Genomic DNA, 17,771 nt, shown 5'->3' with positions numbered 1-17,771 from the left:
CAAAGCTCCCAGGTGATCTCAGTGTGACCAAGGTTGAGAACAATGCTCTGTGAGCACCGTTGAGTTTGCATTTGACGTGCTTAGCAAGTGATGTTCCCAATCTCCTTTCTTACTCGGAGTTTCTTCTCGAGACGTGCAGTCAGTCCCATAGACACGTGAACCCACTGACACCCCACCCCCGGGCGGTGCTCACCTTCCAGCCAAAGTTCTCCCCCTTTCCCTCAGCCGGACACTTCACAGTGGGCCAGTGTGTGTCAGGTGGCTGGAGCCCTCCGCTGGCCTGCCGGCATGGGTAGCTATTTCCAGGGCTCAGAAATGAAAATGAAAATAGACCAAACAATGTGACAGTTTTGGTCTGCTATTTTTTCTTACATGAACAGAATGTTCAGCATTATTTTTTTCTTTTTGTGCAATACTGCAAGAGAGGAGTGCTTTGCCCGGAATGCTGGCTTATGCTGTTTATGAGCCTGCAGCCTGCAGCAGGCTGTGCACAGGGAGCCTTCCCTGGAACTTGGAGGGTAACCGTGTTGGCAAGGAGTTGGCTCTGGCCACATCCCGGTGCTAATTAGGCTAGGAAGGAAATGGGCCACATGCATATGGATGGTCCTTCCTGTAGCTTCTCTTTCCCCGGAAGCTTTGTGACGCCTTTTGCCTGAAAGCTTTCAGGAGTGGCCTGGCCCTCGTCTGGGAGCAGGCTGGGAAGGAAGAGTGAGGGTGTCCTAGGCTGGGTCACATTTCGTCTCAGAGGTCGTCTACTGAATAGCTTAGGAGTGGTCGGCAAACTGCGGCTCGCGAGCCACATGTGGCTTGTGAGCTGCGGTTTGCCGCTCTGTTTACTAATGAGTTTGCTGACCACTGACCTAGACTCTGGATTCCAATAATTACAGGCTATTGTTGTTCCTTGTGATTAAGCCCCTATCTAGTGGTCGGCAAACTCATTAGTCAACAGAGCGGCAAACCGCGGCTCGCGAGCCGCAGTTTGCTGACCACTAGAAAGATAGGCATCCTTAGGTCCCAAGTTTGCTTTCCTCAAGACCCTGGAATTTGAGGGCTGAGATGGGCTGGCTGCAGAAAGCACAGTAGATTTTGAGGCTGGAAAGTAACAGGAAAATGCTCTTTTATATCCTGCTGGGGATAGAAAGGTTCATAATCGTCAGTGTCATATGGGAACTTAGAGAGAGCAGAGCCCATTATTATCTGGGAGAGTTGATTCTGAGGACATTCATTCTTTCCCTTATTTAAGAAACATGTATGTGATCACTTCCTAAATTCTGTAATTGTCTTACTGCTGAACTGTACAGCTGAAACTAATATAAAATAATATTGAATGTCAATAATCATTGAAAAGTGAAAAGATGTAAAAGAAAACACATATGTAATCTTCCTCTCTGTGCTGCATACTGAGCTTGGTTCTGGGGACACAGAGATGTGGCTTTGTTTCTCTAGATGTGGCTTCATCTTATTTATTTATGTACTTCCTCCTGGGATGAGAGGGGACTAGAACTGGGCAAGGTGGGAAGTTGATCATGTTGATGTTATCCATTTCACAGAAGCCCAGGAGGTTTAAGTGTAGAACAATCAGATTTTAAAAGCCATCTTCCTTGTTCTTCATGCCATATGGAAATGTTCTAGGTTTTGATTGGGGTGTTGGTTATACAGGTGAATACATTTGTTAAAAGCTCATCAAAGTGTACACTTAAGATATGTACATTTCACTGTGTAAATTTTACCTTGAAAATCACATTTCAAGTGGAAAAGAAACAGTGAAGCCACAGTTCGGAGAAGGCAGCTTTAATCAGGAAGAAAACTCAAACTTGAAATTTTACCCTAACAACATTTTCAGGGGCTGGTGCCCAGCAAACATTGTGGCCCGAAGCCCCTGCCCTCTGCAGTGCAGGTGTGTGCCCTTCAGGGGACTTGCTCCACCCTTGGCCTGGGTGTGCCTGCACCTGCTTCTGGAACAGTTCTCCCACATTCCAATCAGGCCAGCGTGGTCCTGCCTCCCCCATGAAGCCTTCTTGGATCTCTTCAGTCAGTATAAGTAACCTTTGCCCTTTTTTGCTTCGCCTGAATTGACTGTCTTACTATAATTTGACCCTTTATTACTCAGTGTCTTTTATTTTTATTTACTAAACTAGAGGCCCGGTGCATGAAATTTGTGCACGGGGGTGGGGGGAGTGGGGGGGAGAGGTGTCTCTCAGCCCAGCCTGTGCCCTCTCACAGTCTAGGACCCCTCATTCCTTACTACCTGCCTACTCGCTGCTTCTTACTGCTCAGCTCACTGCTCCTTAGTGCTGCTGTGCAGGCGAGAGAGGCTCCCGCCACTGCTGCTGCGCTTGCCAGCCATGAGCACTTCTGCCTGAGCGGCGCTCCCGCTGTGGGAGCACATTGACCACCAGGGGCCAGCTCCTACATGGAACGTCTGCCTCCTGGTGGTCAGTGTGCATCATAGCAACCGGTTATTCTGGTCGATCCACCATAATGGTCACTTAGGCTTTTATTATATAGATTAGTTACTATATTTAAAGAGCCAGGCACAGAGTAAGTACTCAATAAATGATCACTGTTATTGTGGTTATATTTTATGCCTCTGATCAGTCTCCCTGGGGTCTGTGTCCTTGACTTATATACAAGTCCAGCCGGGGCTGGGCTGTGTCCCTTTGGTGGCCAGCATGGTGCTGGACACGTGTGCTCATTGAAATCTTTACAGATGTGTGAACTCCAGGCAAACTCTAGGCCCATGTATTTGGGGACTCTGACTACATCAGAGACGTGACTGAGGAACATTCTAACAGAGACTTCTGAACTTAGATGCAGCACCAACCCGGTGGCTTGGGGAGGGAGGGCATACCGGGATTCTAAAACCTTTCTCCAGCCCCACACTTTTGAGACCTGGAGAAAAGCCTGGCACAGGAGCAGAGGGCATGGCCCCAGAGTATCTGTTCCTTGTGGATGGTCTCGAGTCTTTTGTGGCACCCCAGGGTGGGGCATTGAGATGCCACTTGATGACAACAGCCCTGCCTTTCCAAGTGACAGTAAGCAAAGGGGCAGCATGACAATGACACCTGCTCATAAGCCCCGCCCACCTGGCGCCTGCTAGGGCTGGGCCACCCTGCTCATTAGGTTCAAATCTGTCCCCACCAGCCTGCCTGCAGCTGATGCTCATTAATCCTGGAGCCCCGAGTCTGGTGGGCCAAAAGAGGCTGAGCTTTTAGAGCCATTTATGGCAATGGCCTTGGCGAGAGCTGCTAGATTGATTTATAATTGGGCTGAGGGGCATCCCTGTGTCCCTAAGGTCCAGGCTCCAAACTAGGCCAGTCCAGGAGGGTGGCTGTGGCTCCCAGGCTTTCTGAAAAGGAGCGATGCAGGGATGAGGTTCCTGCCAGGCTAGCATGTGGCAGCTCCGATTCCAGCACACCCTAGGGGCTGCCTGGCTCCCCCTTGTCCCCACCCCAGCATGTGCTTCCTTGTTTGGGAGACTCAACAGAACCTGCCCTGGTGAGGGCACGGTACCCCAGGGAGGGCAGGACACTTATCAGGGTCTTCACTGGCCGACACTGGGAGTCAGCCTTCTGAACTCACACAGTTTTGCAGGAAAATAACAATATAAAAATAGCAGGTGATTTGATTGATTGCTTGCTATCGCCTTGGCATTGAGCTGAAGGCTTCATGTGTATTATGTCATTTCATAAGTAAGAACTGTTATCAGGCCCATTTTGCAGATTAGGATACTGAGGCACAGAAGGTTAAATAACCTGCTCAAGGACACACCTGCATAGAGGCAGAGCACAGCTTTGGACCAGGTAGCCAGGTACAGCACTTGGCCAGGCTGGATCTGGTGGGTGTCAGATGCTGGGAGCCTCCACAGTGAGACGGGAGGTCGGACCTGATGGAAGAGAAGGTGGTTGGGAGTCAAGAATTCCAGTGTCATCCCAGCTACGAAGCAAGCAGCCATGTGATGTTAAATATATAACCTCCCTGCTCTGTGCCCTCAGCCAAAGCAGCATACGCTAATGAGTTGTTTTTTAAAAATAAAAATACCAGCCTGCAGTATATGTGAAAACACTTAGGAAAAGTGAATAGTGACAGCAGGAAGGCCCCACTGTCGAGAGCACTCGGAGGACAGCGGCACATTTCGGTGGCAAGACAGTGGGCATCTGGGGGCTGGGGGCTGTTTCATCCTTTGCCAGGGTGAATGCCACAGTCTCTTCCTCTTCTTTCCTGTAATGAGGATGACACGCACTTTCGGGACACGCAGGTCTGCTCACCAGTTGGGGGGATCCTTCCTCCCTCCTGGCAGAGCTTCCATGAGTGTGGGAAGCTCCCCTCACTCCCAGTCCCCCAATTCTTCCTATTCCTTCTCTCCATCTCCCTCTCTCTCTCTCTCTCTCTCTCTCTCTCCCCCTTCCTCTTTCCCTCCCTTTCTCCCTCCCTCCCTCCCCTTTTTCTGCTGGTTCACCCTCATCAAAGACAGATTTTGGTATCCAAACTGTGAGCCCAACTGCCTCCATTGCTGCAGGTTTCAGAGCAGCCATGTGAAGGTAGTGCTTTTTATGGCACCAGAAGCGGCTGATGTATAATTCAACAAACAATCCAGAAATGCATCAGAATCCAAATTACTCACATCAGAGGGATTTTGATGTTAAACACCGTCTCTTAAAACCCTCTCCATTCATGCCCGTCCCTGCACTTTTATCTTGCAATGTTTGTAAAAAAAATTGGGAAGACTGGGCTGCAGAAAGGAGTTTCAGGCTAAAACTGAGGCTGGGTGTCCCTGTGGAACCCCCATGCCCAGGCCAGCTGTCAGTGGCAGGTGCGTGGGACTGGGTCTTAGGGCTGGATTCCCCCAGGTCCCAGGTGGGTATGGGCCAGGCTAGCCTGGGCGTCTTCAGTCCTTCTAGAAGGTTCACCCCCCACAAAAGCAGGGCCTGCCCTGAAGAAGGCAGCCTCCCAGGTGACTGTGGAGGTTGAGAGGCTGGGCTGCATCCTGGTGAAGCACATAGGCTTTGGACGGGGACACTGGGGTTCAGTTTGGTTCCAGTGCTAATCACCTGTTTGACCTTGGATGTGTTACTTGACCCCACTGTGCCTTTCTTTTCTTATCTGTAAAGGGTGGGAAATAATAGTGTTCATCTCACAGCGCTGTTGTGAAAACTGAAGTTAATATGTGTGAGTGCTACATAAACGATGGCTATTATTATTATTCTAGAAACTGCCATTGATGTCTAGGGAACCCTGGGGTTTCCCCATTCATTTCCTGGGATCTCCACATTGCAAAGCACTCTGATGCTGTCCAGCAGCACATCAGGGCCCCATAACCAGATATGAGCTCTATGCTTGGAAGCGCCTGGCTGCCATTAATACTTGGGAAATAACTTTCTGCCCATAGCTCACTGCTGCATTCCTCAGAGTCTCTCCGGGTTCTTCTCTCCCAAGGTTTTTATGGTTTCCTCTTCACATAGGGCCTCAGAATCTGAAGAAATTTCCCATCCATCTCACCTACACCTCCATCTCCCTCTCTGCGTGGACAGCCACCAGCCAGCCTGGTCCTATCCTCAGTGCTGCCACTAGCCTCTGTGAGCCCACTGCCCTGCGTCTTGTGGCAGACACACTCGCTGAGAGGCTGGAGGGCTGCTGTGGCGGCCTGCTCTCCAGCCTGGCCCTGAATGTCTGAGTGTTGCCTTCGCTATTTCCAGGAGTGAAAAGCGGGGTTATCTGATCGATAACCCTTGTGGCTGCTTGTTAGTAGTTGTGGTTGTTGCCCATTAGCTGTGGGGCTGCAGATAGGCACAGTTTCACCTCGGCTGACTGTGCAGCCGACCCCAGTCCCCTGAAAGGCAGGGCCGTGTTTGTAGGGGATGTGGGCTCAGGTCCCCAAAGGCTGAGAATTCCCAGAGCTGGACCCGGAGCTCACTGGGCTGGCGGCTCTGAGACACAGATGGCCGGGGAGGACTCTGGCTCAGCCGAGGGAGATTGTAGGAGCGGAGGAAGGGCAGGAGTTCAGAGGAGGACTGAAAACGCAGTGGGTGGACCAGCTGCTTCCTGGTGACGAATCTCAGGGCAGGGGCAGTGGGAAGTGGGGAAAACACTTCATGGATCCTCATGATTACTTCCTCGGTTCAGTGTGGCCATGCTTTATACCAGTTCAGTCTTACTTCCATGCTGCATGCAATGTGCCTTGTAAATAATGGCTAATTTTAGCACAGAGAGGTGAGAGAATTCACCCAATGTCACACAGCAGTTTAATGGTGGAGTAGAAATGATGATGCGGTTCTCTTCTTTCAAAGCCCTGTACACTATCCTGACAGTGAGGCTCTTTGACTCTGACAACAGGGACACCCAGGCTCAGAGGGATGGAGCAACTTGCCCAATGTCACACAGCTCATTAGTGGCAGAGTTGTGACTAGAACCCAGGTTTCCTAACTCTGAGTCTATGTTTGTGTCACCTCTCACCCCTAATCACTTTCACTGGTCTCTTCACCTGCTCTCCTCATTAGCTAGGGAGGAGGGTCCTCCTAGGGACTGGCATCTGCTTGTGCCATCTGCACCGAAAGTGGCCTGGTGTCTCAAGGGGGTAGCATGGAGGCAGCCCTACAAGCTGGGCATCACTTCAGAGGGAAGCCAGCCCCTCCCAGCACACGGGCTGAATGGAAGAGCAGGCTTTGCACAGCCACAAACTGCTCCCCACTCTTCCCCATCCCCCCAGCCCCATGTGTCCTGGGTCTCAGCCAGGGCTTGGAACTAAATGCATTCTGGATGGCTGCTAGCCAGGCAGACACCCAGGTTGTCAGGGGAGTGGGGAGGGTCAGACAGAGATGCCAGTTAGCATGAAGGGGAAAAATAGGGATGGGTGTAAATTAGTGGCCTGTGTCTCAAAAGCTCTGTGCCCGGAATCTGTAATGGGCCTCACCATAAGTTGGCTGAGGATTCTGGAGTATAACACAACCCTCCTTCCGAATCCAGCCCTGCCTTTCCCTTAACACTGAGGCTGGCACGGGTCAGTGTCCTGGTACCTCCCACCCTCCTAGCTGCATCCATGCTGAGCTTGTTATAAGCCTCCCATGGCTCCAGGCTCCTCTGCTCCCACGTGCAGTCATGTGCCTCTTCTGTGGACTGGACAGCCCCTCCACTTCCACGTTTGGATCTCTCCTCCTAGTCTGAGTGTTTCTAGAGGGTCAGGGCTGTGTCTTGCTTGCCTCTGGATTCCCAGTGCCAAGCACAACAGCACAGGGCAGGTGCTCAATAAATATTTCTCAGATGAATGAATGAATAAGTGCATGAGTGTTTAGCTAACAAAATTAGGACCTGAGAGATGAGCTGACTGGGGCTTCTTCCAGCCATAACCAGCCCTGCCCAGCACTGATCTGTGGGACTGCTTGCTCTCCACATGTTGGTCTGACATCTGGGTCAGAGTCCAGCGCCCCAACTCTGACCTGTGGGCCCTTGAGGCTAGAACCCATTCGATCAACTACTAAGCGCCAGGCAGCCTTGGGTGCTGGGCTGATAATACGGTAAAAGCAATGGTTTCTCTGACCTTGAGGGGATCGCATCCTGGTGGGGGTCCAACACAGAAACCACCTGTTATAGAGTTGCAGCAGAGGGGTTCACCAACCGCTGGGGGAGCCAGCGGGGAGGGAGGCTCTCCTTGGGAGGCTGGGCTGGGTTGGGAAGTGGTGCTGCCGAAGAAGGGGAGATGGAGCTAGACCTGAAGGCGAAGATGAACTTTCCAGACAAAAAGTGGGGGGAGGGAGAGCACAGCACGAGCCAAGAGGGAGGAGTGAATGGACAGCCTGGATGGAGAACAGCTATAGTTTTATTTGGCCGGAGTGTGGCCTGAGGAGGGTGGGTCCGGGCACGGCTGGAGAGGCCATTGTGAAGTGCCTCCCTGCTAACCCAAGAAGACCTCCTTCTGTGGGCCTGACCGCCAGGCAGGTGAGAGGGTCGGCGTGTCCTAGGACTGCAGGATTTCCTGGGAGTGATCACATCGTGTCTATTGACCAGCCCGGGCCCAGCAGGATGCCAGCGTCTGTTTCCACGCCCTGGTTCCAGGCACCTGGAACTGTGCGGTGACCAGGACAACCCTGGTTTGCAGGATCACGCAGCCTCCACAGCAGGGCTCCTCAGGATAGTCTGGAGGAGGCTGAATGCTGGCTGTTGCCACAGTAACTGCCGAGAGGGAACACGGCAACAGGCGATGCCAGGCTCCCCACCTCGCCACGGGAGGACCCTGAGGCCAGACAGGAGCTGCCAGGGCCTCTGGGCACCTGCGCCTTCTGGGGCAATGGCTCCCCAGGTGATAGGTGAGGCTCTTTCCAGCTTCGAGAATCAAGATCTTGAAGACTTGGGTGTGGTTTCCCTGGAAGAGTCAGGACAGGCTGGGAGAAACATCTTCATCCACGTCTGAGAGAATGAACCAGAAGACAAGTTACAGCCCAATAAGACCAGGTTCAGGTGCTGTAGGAGGGCTAGTTAGCTTTCGCCCTTGGTGGGTTCCTTTCTTCCTTCACACCTTCACTTCTCACGAATTCATTCCCTTGTTTCTGTGGTGAATAATTATTGTGTCCATTGTGTGCGGGCACAGGGCTCTGCCTCTGGTGCTCCCCTGTGCTCTGGCTGGGACATAATCACCTTCCCAGGACGGTAACCATGTGTGGGAGGACAGCAGAAACAAGGTCTGTCTCCCTTTGCTCTGCTCGGATGGAGAAGGACAGGGCGAAAGGGGAGTGTCCTCGGACTGGCAGCTCTTAGGAGAAATGGCTCAAGTTCCCTCTCCAGGCTCGTCCCCACTCCACAGTCTCCTCTTTCATTGGCCTTTGAGATGCCAGGAAAGACTTTCCCTTCTTACTATAGGCATCGTCTTCTGAGATGAAAACACGGAAGGAGAAAGCCTTTGCCCGTCTCATGCCTGCCCATGTGAAGAAGTAAAGGGTAAACTGGACTCTCAGGGAGTCTCACGAGCGTGTGAAATGCTGGGTGTGGACGGGCATTTCTCAGGAAATGCTGACGGTGGGGTGCTGCTGGTGAGAAAGGGGTTGAGAATGCACGGGTCATGCTGTGGCTCACATGAGCTCACTCTGTCCAGAGGAAAAGTTAGTGCTGGCTGAATGCCTCTGGGCCTTTCTGTTTGAGGTCGCTGTCACCTCCTGCTGGGGCTCTGGGGCGGCGTCACCTCTGCTCCGAGCTGCTTGTCACAGCTCCTGTGATTCAGGCTCCTCTCATATGTTCAGCCCTTGACATAAAGAAGCCCCACTTTGAATCACAGAATAATAAAAGCTGATCCTTCCTAGAATGTCCCAGAACTGGAAGGAAGAAGCGACCGTGGCTGACCTGAGAAGCCCTGGGCTTGAGCAAGTCCTGAATTCACAATCCAGCTCAACTTAGTCCTGCTTTGGCCACCTTGGAAGCCCGTGTGGCCCCAACAAGGGCCCCGAGGCCTCTGAGACCCCTTAGAGAAGTAATAGGGCAAAACTCCTCATGACTTATTCTCCAAAGAGTTGGGTGGCTGGAGCCTTTAGTTGGGTAGATGAAAATACATGGTCAGGACCAAGAGGACCATTTTTCTTTTTCTGAACCAAAACTGAGAGTTGTGGTGGACTGTTAGGACATAATATTGAGTAACAAAATTGTCTCCATGGTGGAGTATCTGGGGACTGGGATTATATGAATGCTTGACTCACAAATCCACTGATTTCCTTTTCATTATCTTGGGCAGCAACATAAACAAGCTGGATAACCTTGGGCAAGACACTCAGCCACTTAGGACCTCGGCTTTGAGGGTCTCCCGACTCTGTGAATCGATGATTTCAGGTAGGAGAGGAGAGGACCCTGTAAGGCTCAGACTGATGTGAGTGTAACAGTGCAGGTGGGATGTGAAGTGGGGGTGGGGGGGGGTGGGGGTGGCACTCAGAAAGGGGAGCCCAGGAATGGCTGCACCAGAAAGAATTTCCCTTCTTACAATAGGCATCGTTTTTGGACATTAAAACACAGGAGAAAGTGACTGAAATGGGGTTTCCGGTGAGTCAGTGCAAATCTCTCGTGACGTGCCTGGTTGTTGGACTAATGGGGCTGTGACTCCTGTCCTCCTCACATGCAGGTTCAATGTGTTAATTAAGGACTGATGCTGCTCCTCAGCAGGAATTGATTGAAGCGGGTCTGCAGCCCCAGACAGAGGCACAGACACGCTGGGCTGGAGAGGGGGGTACAGAAAGCAGCTCTGGGGCTGCCAGCCTCTCTGGCACTCTGCTGGAGACAGAGCTCGGCGCAGAGAGCCCATAATGGCCAAGCAGATTAGAAACATGGTTCCGGCGGAGGGTGCAGAGCCCTGGGGAAAGAATCAAACTCCTTGCAGCAGTCAAGCAGCTAAGCAGACAAGATCTACATAAACAGGTGCTGTCTCCAGTCTTACCCCTCCCCCACTCCAATGCGGAATCAGGTTGTCTCCTCCAACATCCTGACCTTGGACTCTCTACCTGACCCCGGTGAAGCGCCAGGTTTCCCAGTATCAGATCCGCAAGCACCTCTCGCCCTTGGTGCTCACTCTCTGGGCCTCTGGGCTCATCTTAGAGCCGGCGAGCAGGGGCAGTGTTCTCTGGTGGCCTAGTAATCCAGCCACAGATGGGCTCTGCAGCCTCTCGGCCTTTCTTCTCCACCCTTGCCCAGTTGCCCAACACCCAAGAAATCTTCAGCCTGAAGACTCTACCAAGTTTTACACTCACCTTCCACTCTCCAACTTAGTCAGGATGCTTCCACATTAAACATCTCCTGCAGTCAAAGACGTGGTATGGGCTGGATGTGGAGAAAACATTTGTAATCCATTAAGGTGTGAGCCTGGTCTGACCCAATGTTTCTCTGATTTTAACATGCACTGGGACAGACCAAGTTCACGTGTTAATAGATTACAAATATTTAATTTTAAATCACCTGAAGATTATATGCAAATGCAGATTCCAATTCCGTAGCTCTGGAGGGTGTGGGGGAGGCACTGAGCTTCTAATGCTGATGCTGCAGGTGATGCTGATGAGCTTGGTCCTCGAACCACACTTTGAGTAGCACAGGTATAGGCCAGTGCTCTTCAACATGTGGTCTGTGGACAGTTTGCTAATGGTCTCTAACAAGATAGATGCAGACACTGAGTGTGAGCATTTAGAAGTTTATTTAGCAATCAGTATTGCTGTAACATTGCAGAACGAATTTGCATTTTGCATTTTGTAATTTTATTTTTCTAGTAATTTGTGTTTATGGTGGTAAATGACAAAAGCATCTGTTTACAATGTATTAGAAATTTTACAGAATGGCTGTTCAGCACGGATAGTGTAAGAAGCAATGGACTAGCTGACTCCTGACACGCTGCAGCTCATGCACAAAAGTGTCCTGCTGTGGGGACTTACCCTGGTGGCAAGTGGTCCCTGCAGAGGCCCTTCAGCCCAGTCGTTGCGTTTGCTCACCTGGCCTGTTTTCCAGGCTCAGCGCAGTGTTTTCTTTCCCAGGCAGGATTCTGGGTATTTCACACGAAGGTTGAATGTATCGGCGGAGTTTAGCCTCTGATCATGCCAGGAAATGCCAACTAAGAAGAGAGATTGGCAGCCGGGGAGCCTCTGAGGGCACAGGCCTGGGCAGCCCACTCCCTTCGTTCCTAAGCAGAATTTGACTCTATTGAAGCAACCACCTGCCTCACTTCTGAGAAAGCAAAAAGCATGGCTGCAAACAGGCCAGTGAGAAGGCTTCCTGCCTTGCGTGCCCACAGGGGAGGGCTGGGTGTTAATGAACCCGAGTGCAGTCACAACAGGAACGGGGCCAGCTGGAGCCCGCCCATGCTTGACCCGCGGTCATTTGGCAGGACCCAGACTGCTGGAGGAGTGGTCATAGATGAAAACACAGTCTGGCTTTCTCCCTGCAGAGGCGGTCTCTGTTGTTCTTGGCCCACTGCGGGCTGTCACGCATGCTGGACAAGGCTTGTGGGGATGGCCCCGGGAGGCAGGAGAGGCAGGGCTCGGTTCACATCACGCCTTCTTTCTTCCATCCCACACCGTTGGTGCCTGGTCCAATGTTGGGAGGCTCATGGGCCGCCAAGTCCCCACCAATGCCTTTTCATGGATTGCTTTTTTAAAAATATATTTTATTGATTTTGTACAGAGAGGAAGGGAGAGGGATAGAGTGTTAGAAACATCGATGAGAGAGAAACATCGATCAGCTGCCTCTTGCACACCTCCTACTGGGGATGTGCCCGCAACCAAGGTACATGCCCTTGACCGGAATTGAACCTGGGACCTTTCAGTCCGCAGGCTGACGCTCTATCCACTGAGCCAAAACAGTTAGGGCCATGGATTGCTTTTATATAGTTGAAGCAAGTGGTAATCCCTCAACTAGAGAGGATCTGGGAAACACCTCACCACCTTTACTAAATGTTAATTAGGTTTGAAGATCACAGAGAAAAGGGGTTGATATGGAGTAACCATGTGTTGAATGATCTTCTTACATCCCTTGGAAATCAGCCACTTCGGTGTTAAAAGGGGTATGATTTCAGCTAAGCTGCATTTAATTGAGTGGGTAGATTTTGATTTGTGCCTGTGACTTATGGGGTGACCTGAAGCTGTTTAACTTTCAATTTGTGTAATTGGTTAGTGAGGTGCTAGGTTGGCTATAGGAGGAGTTGTCATTGAGAGAGAGAGAGAGAGAGAGAGAGAGAGAGAGAGAGAGAGGTAGCTGTTTTCCGGTGACTCCCCCACCAGAATATATCTATCTCTTAGACCTTGCTCTATCAGCGTGCTCACCTTTGTATAAAAGAGGGGACATGATAAGGTGGGACTTTTGAGCTGTTCTTCCAGGGATGGGGATGAGCTCAACTCCCCTGGTCACCCCCCTTTCTATATAAGATAAATGCCACTGGACACTTTCCTGAGACAGGTGCCCGGAGCCAGGGATGGTGTTCAGGGCCAGGGAACCAAAGCAAAGCTATTTGGTTGATCCACACTTTGGATCCATGACTGTGGCCTCATTAGCCCCATCCCCTTGCCATTGAACCTCTTAGCATATTTTGTGAAAGTGAACTTTAACACTCATGTCTATAGGAAGGGGAAGAGGAAGAAGGGCCTGTGTGGCCATATCTCCTGCAGCATGGTCCAAACCTGTTAAGACACTAAATGGATTCACCTTGTTTAGCTGCCTGGTACTAGCCTCTTCCCTACCCACCAGCCACAGATGGGGCCCCAGGTTTCTCAAAGTAAATGCCCATGGCAACAATTACTCTGCAAGCCCTGCTTTCTAGCTGGAATAAACCGAGAGACACCTGAGAGCCGTGTGGGCTTGTTTAGCATGTTGTCTGCATTGGATGTTGGGAAATGGAAAGAGAGGAGTCAGCATCTTCTCATTGTGACCCCAGCCAGACATTAGAGCTTATCTCCTGCCACCCAAGTCCCTGGGGAAAAAGACTTCTGAGAACATCTGCGCAGTGAGCCTCATTGGGGAGTTGGTCTCTCTTTGCTGCCCCAGACACCCTGTGGGCACTCCTGTGCGCTGGAGGTCAGGGGTAGTTAACTTTCTTTGTGCATCACTTGTGAGCTTCAGCAAAACTAACTGACTCCTCCACTGGAATACAGCTATCTCTTAGACCTTGCTTACATCTTTCCTGATACAAGAGGATAAGCTCATGTTTATTTCTCCACTTCTACCGTCAAAATCACCTGGAGCCAGGGGTCCTCAAACTTTTTAAACAGGGGGCCAGTTCACTGTCCCTCAGACCGTTGGAGGGCTGGACTATAGTTTTTTAAAAAAAAAAACTATGAACAAATTCCTGTGCGCACTGCGGGCCCGGGACGAGTCGGCTGCTAAGCAGGACAGGCAGCGGCACCCAGCGGGCCAGATAAATGTTCTTGGCGGGCCGCATGTGGCCCGTGGGCCGTAGTTTGAGGACCCCTGATCCTGGACACTGTGTGTGTGTGTGTGTGTGTGTGTGTGTGTGTGTGTGTGAAGCCCGCCTTATTGTAGCATTAATAATTAACTCAGTGCTCAGAACTATACCCGTCTCTGTAGTAAGAGAGAAAGTAGACGCCAGATCATGCTAAGGCTGATCATATATGCTAAAAAGCTCTGCTCGCATCAGGAGTAGGAGGGAAGCATGAGAAAAGCTAGTCAGTGTCATTTAGTCTCCTTTCCTTAAAATTTGGGCTGCAGCTGGGCATGGCTGCATCTCCTGCATGACCAGTATCCAGCACAATCCCACAATTCTCAATCAGGAAGGCCAGGAGGAGGGGGAAGGGAGGAAGAAGGGGAAAACACTTGGTGTTGTATGCTCCCATGATTTCTGCTAGTTCACTGGGAAATAAAATGTGGTAAAAATGCATGCAGGCAAAATTCAAAGCTAGAGACAGATGTAGTAATCTGATTACTTGAATAGCAGTGAAAATCCTGCAGATTCATTCTCTTGTTAAGAACCCTATACTGGCCCCCAGTGGTTCCTGTGGGATGCTCGGTGGTGCAGTGGTGGGTGGTCCAAGGGTCCCTGGCTTTGGGGAGGTGATGGGTCAGGGGACTTCTTGAGAAGCTCTGTCTGGGTGGTTGCTTCAGAGTTGGGGCTGGAAGTGAGTTCCAAAACTAGAGATTTCATGAAAAGGGGTACCTTCTCTGGGCCACACTGTCCCTATCTGGGGTTAGAGGCTTGTGACAGGCCATCTGAGCCTGCACAGGGACTTACAGGTAAACAGGGACTTGGAAGGAGTCAGAAAGCATTGTAAACAGCCCTTCAGAAACAAGCCCATGCGTGCGCTGTGAGACTGGCTCTATTTGTGTTGAAGCTTGGCTGCTGGGAATTCTAACTGGTATACACTGTTGGGAAACAATTTGTAAATATTTAGCAAGAGCCTTGAGAAGATTCAGGCCTTTGAACTAGCGATAATTTTTTTATAGGAAACAACTGAAAATTTAAAAAAACGGTGCTAATCACCAAGATACATATTTCAACATTGTTTAGCTAAATTGGAATGGATCTAACTACCCATTCATAGGGGAATGGTTAGGTAAATTTGGCATACCATGTAGCCATTAAAAATGCATTTTATAAAGGCCAGTATTGCAACTGATTCTTGTGTGATAACATTAAGTGGAAAAGCATGATACAATTGAAACTTTACAATGCACACAATGAAAACTGGAAAGAAATCCACCCAAAATGCTAACAATAGTTATGCTTGGAAAGTGGGACTAGATGTGATTTGTTTTTTCTGTTTATCTACATTTTTCTAAACTTTTTTTTCAAGGAGAATGTATTGATTTTATAATAGCAAAGTAAAAAATTTTAAATAGGAAGAATCCCAAAGAGTGTTTTAAGATAGCATCTAGGTCTGAGAGCAGAGAGAATTGAAAATATCAGTGTTCAACCAAAGGTCTGCAGCCAGCCAGCCCATTAACGCAGTGGGGAGGGGTCTGTTCCGAGTGGGTCAAGCGGTTTGCATGGTGGCTGGACCATCTCATCACACATGCTACACGTGGGCCTCAGAGAGGTGGCGTGTGGGTAGAGAGTCAGCATGAGGCTCCCCCTACTGCTGGGATAAATCCAACAGCCAATTAGAGTAAAGGGCTTCATAGAAAGAATGCCTCCTGTTTTGAATTAAGGATGATACAGAAGTGCAAAGGAAAATTTTAGCCCAAAAGAACTTGCAAAATACCATTAAGACACAAAACAGTTCATGAGCATAACTGCACTTGTATACACATAGTATATAAATATACACACATACATGCACATTCATGTACATACTGCAAACACTTATCAAATATATTGATAGCTCTGACAATATGTGATAATTGTGCAATGGAAAATAAGCACTTAGGTGGTGTGTTAGTACATTGTCTTTGAATACAAAGGACAGCATATCATTGCAGATAATTCCAAAAGCAATAACAATGATTGCAGGCCATACCAATACACTCTCTGTCATTAATGAGCTGATGTTCCAGCAATTTCCATTTGCAAAAATGTCACACATAGCAATTTTAAAATCTTGATTATTTTGCCAAAATTGAGTCAGCAAGCTTAAGGGCGAATAGCTCCTGGAGGCTTGGGAGACCCTGCCACAGGGATCTTGTGTTTGGTTCTCACCGGGATCCCTCCAGGTGAGTTTGAACAGCCCTCCTTCTTGCTCCCACATCCCTGGGCATAGAGCAGGCTGCATAACAGACGGGATCCAGCAGCGGCGTGTTCTGGCTTTTGTGCTGCGCTGCTCAGCTGGTCAAATATTGCCTGGGCAGCAAGACAAACAACCGTGAAAGGCGTTCGCTGGAGTCTGGGACGTGTTCTGTCCCCAGAGATCAGCTGTGGTCTTAACTCTCTTCCTGCTTCCTCTTCTTGGATGTCTTGGGGCTTCAGGGAACGAAGGGAACTTCAGCCTATTTGCTTAGTCCAAGAGGACAAATGCAGGAGACTCCTTAGAGAGCACACCTAGGGGTCTACCCTTACATCCTGTACAGAAAAGAGACCCCCCCCGACTTCCTTTCCCCCTTCTCCCTCGTGTTTCCTCACCCTGGGATTTATTTTGCTTTTTCTTCCTCAAAGCAAGCAAGCAAATAGAAGTGTGAGTAATTGAGAGAAGCTGCAATAACTAACAGTTCTGGTTGGAATCTATCTCATCCAGGAAGCCTTGGGAGGTTCTGAGAGGAGGTGATCCGAGTAGCAGCCAGGCCCCTCTGGCTCCTGCCCTGGAGGGGCTGCAGACTATGGGGGTGGGGGAGCGCCCACAGAGTGGCACGACCACCTGGCCATGTCAGGGTCCTCCACTAGAGGCCAGTGCCCTGGGAGAACGGTGCACAATCGTGGAAAGTTCTTCTCTGTTCTCATCTGATTTGGTTCACACCAGCTGGGGTCTACACATTCACCCCAAAGGTGTGAGTGTGCAGAAGAATTGGGGCTAGTGGTGTAAATCCTTTGCCTTATTAATATCGATGCCAGACGTTACCAGACTATGTTCAACACAGCTATAATGCTACTTGAAATATAAATGCCTATTTTCATATAAAAGATTCTCTGGTCAAACTGGGAAATGCTATCTAGCCTCCTCTTTGAGATTTGCTGTGCGCCTAAGTATATGAAAATGCCTGAGACATCTAGCAGGAAAACTTTGTTTGTATTTTGCATTTATTTGCTCCAAACTTATTTGGCCATGGGAGCACATTCTGGATGACCTTTGTTGTTGTTGTTTTTTTAAAACACACACATATTACAGCCTTCCCCTCCCCGCCACCCCAATACATAAAGGAAGATACAATGAAATTGGAGATCTAGGCCTGAATGCTGTTTCTGCTTCTTGCCAGCTGAGAGACTTTGCAGGGGTCTCTGAGCTTGTTTCCTCATCTATAACAAGGATTAAAACCAACCCCCAGGTGCATGTGTTATTGTGTGTAAGGATGCCTATCAAGTGCTTGGAACCTAGGAGACTCTCTCTGATCTCATATTGAAACTGAATATAAATATAACCCACGGCAGATAAAATTACCTTGAAGCTAAGCAGAACTGATTCAGATCCACTGCGGAAACGTGAGTATCCAGCTCAGGAGACTTCCGCACTGGCCTGGGTAACCTGATCTCCTGCCTTCTTCCTAACCTTGGCCATAGGAAGGCCTTCCTGGTACCCCACCAAGCTCACTGTATTTGGAATTAACGCCATTCCCCGCCTCCCCCCCCCCCCCCCCACGAGGCAGTGGCTGCTGGGCCAGTGGCATCAGCATCACCTGGGAATTTGTTAGACACACACATTCCAGACCCAGATTACAGAGTCAGGTTC

At 50.0% G+C, this 17,771-nt stretch overlaps 1 protein-coding gene and 1 long non-coding RNA gene across 3 annotated transcripts in view; one reads left to right on the top strand and one right to left on the bottom strand.

Moving 5' to 3' along the window:
• The window catches only part of PLXNA4 (plexin A4), a 418,177-nt gene that overhangs the window by 168,043 nt on the left and 232,363 nt on the right, over window positions 1-17,771 (top strand).
• LOC308245661 lies at window positions 7,796-11,831 on the bottom strand. Of its 2 annotated transcripts, none has more exons than XR_013960308.1 (3): window positions 11,445-11,831; window positions 10,716-10,785; window positions 7,796-9,229 (listed from the first exon to the last, which is right to left on the bottom strand). It is a non-coding gene; the product is annotated as an uncharacterized lncRNA (long non-coding RNA). The 2 variants fall into 2 exon arrangements; XR_013960309.1 differs by having other exon boundaries at window positions 7,797-9,229; window positions 11,388-11,735.

Source organism: Plecotus auritus (genome assembly GCF_963455305.1).
Source record: "Plecotus auritus genome assembly, chromosome: 4".
In the NCBI taxonomy this organism is placed as follows: domain Eukaryota; kingdom Metazoa; phylum Chordata; class Mammalia; order Chiroptera; family Vespertilionidae; genus Plecotus; species Plecotus auritus.
The sequence above is the reverse complement of the archived record's forward strand: the minus strand, read 5'-3'. Positions and strand labels throughout refer to the sequence as shown.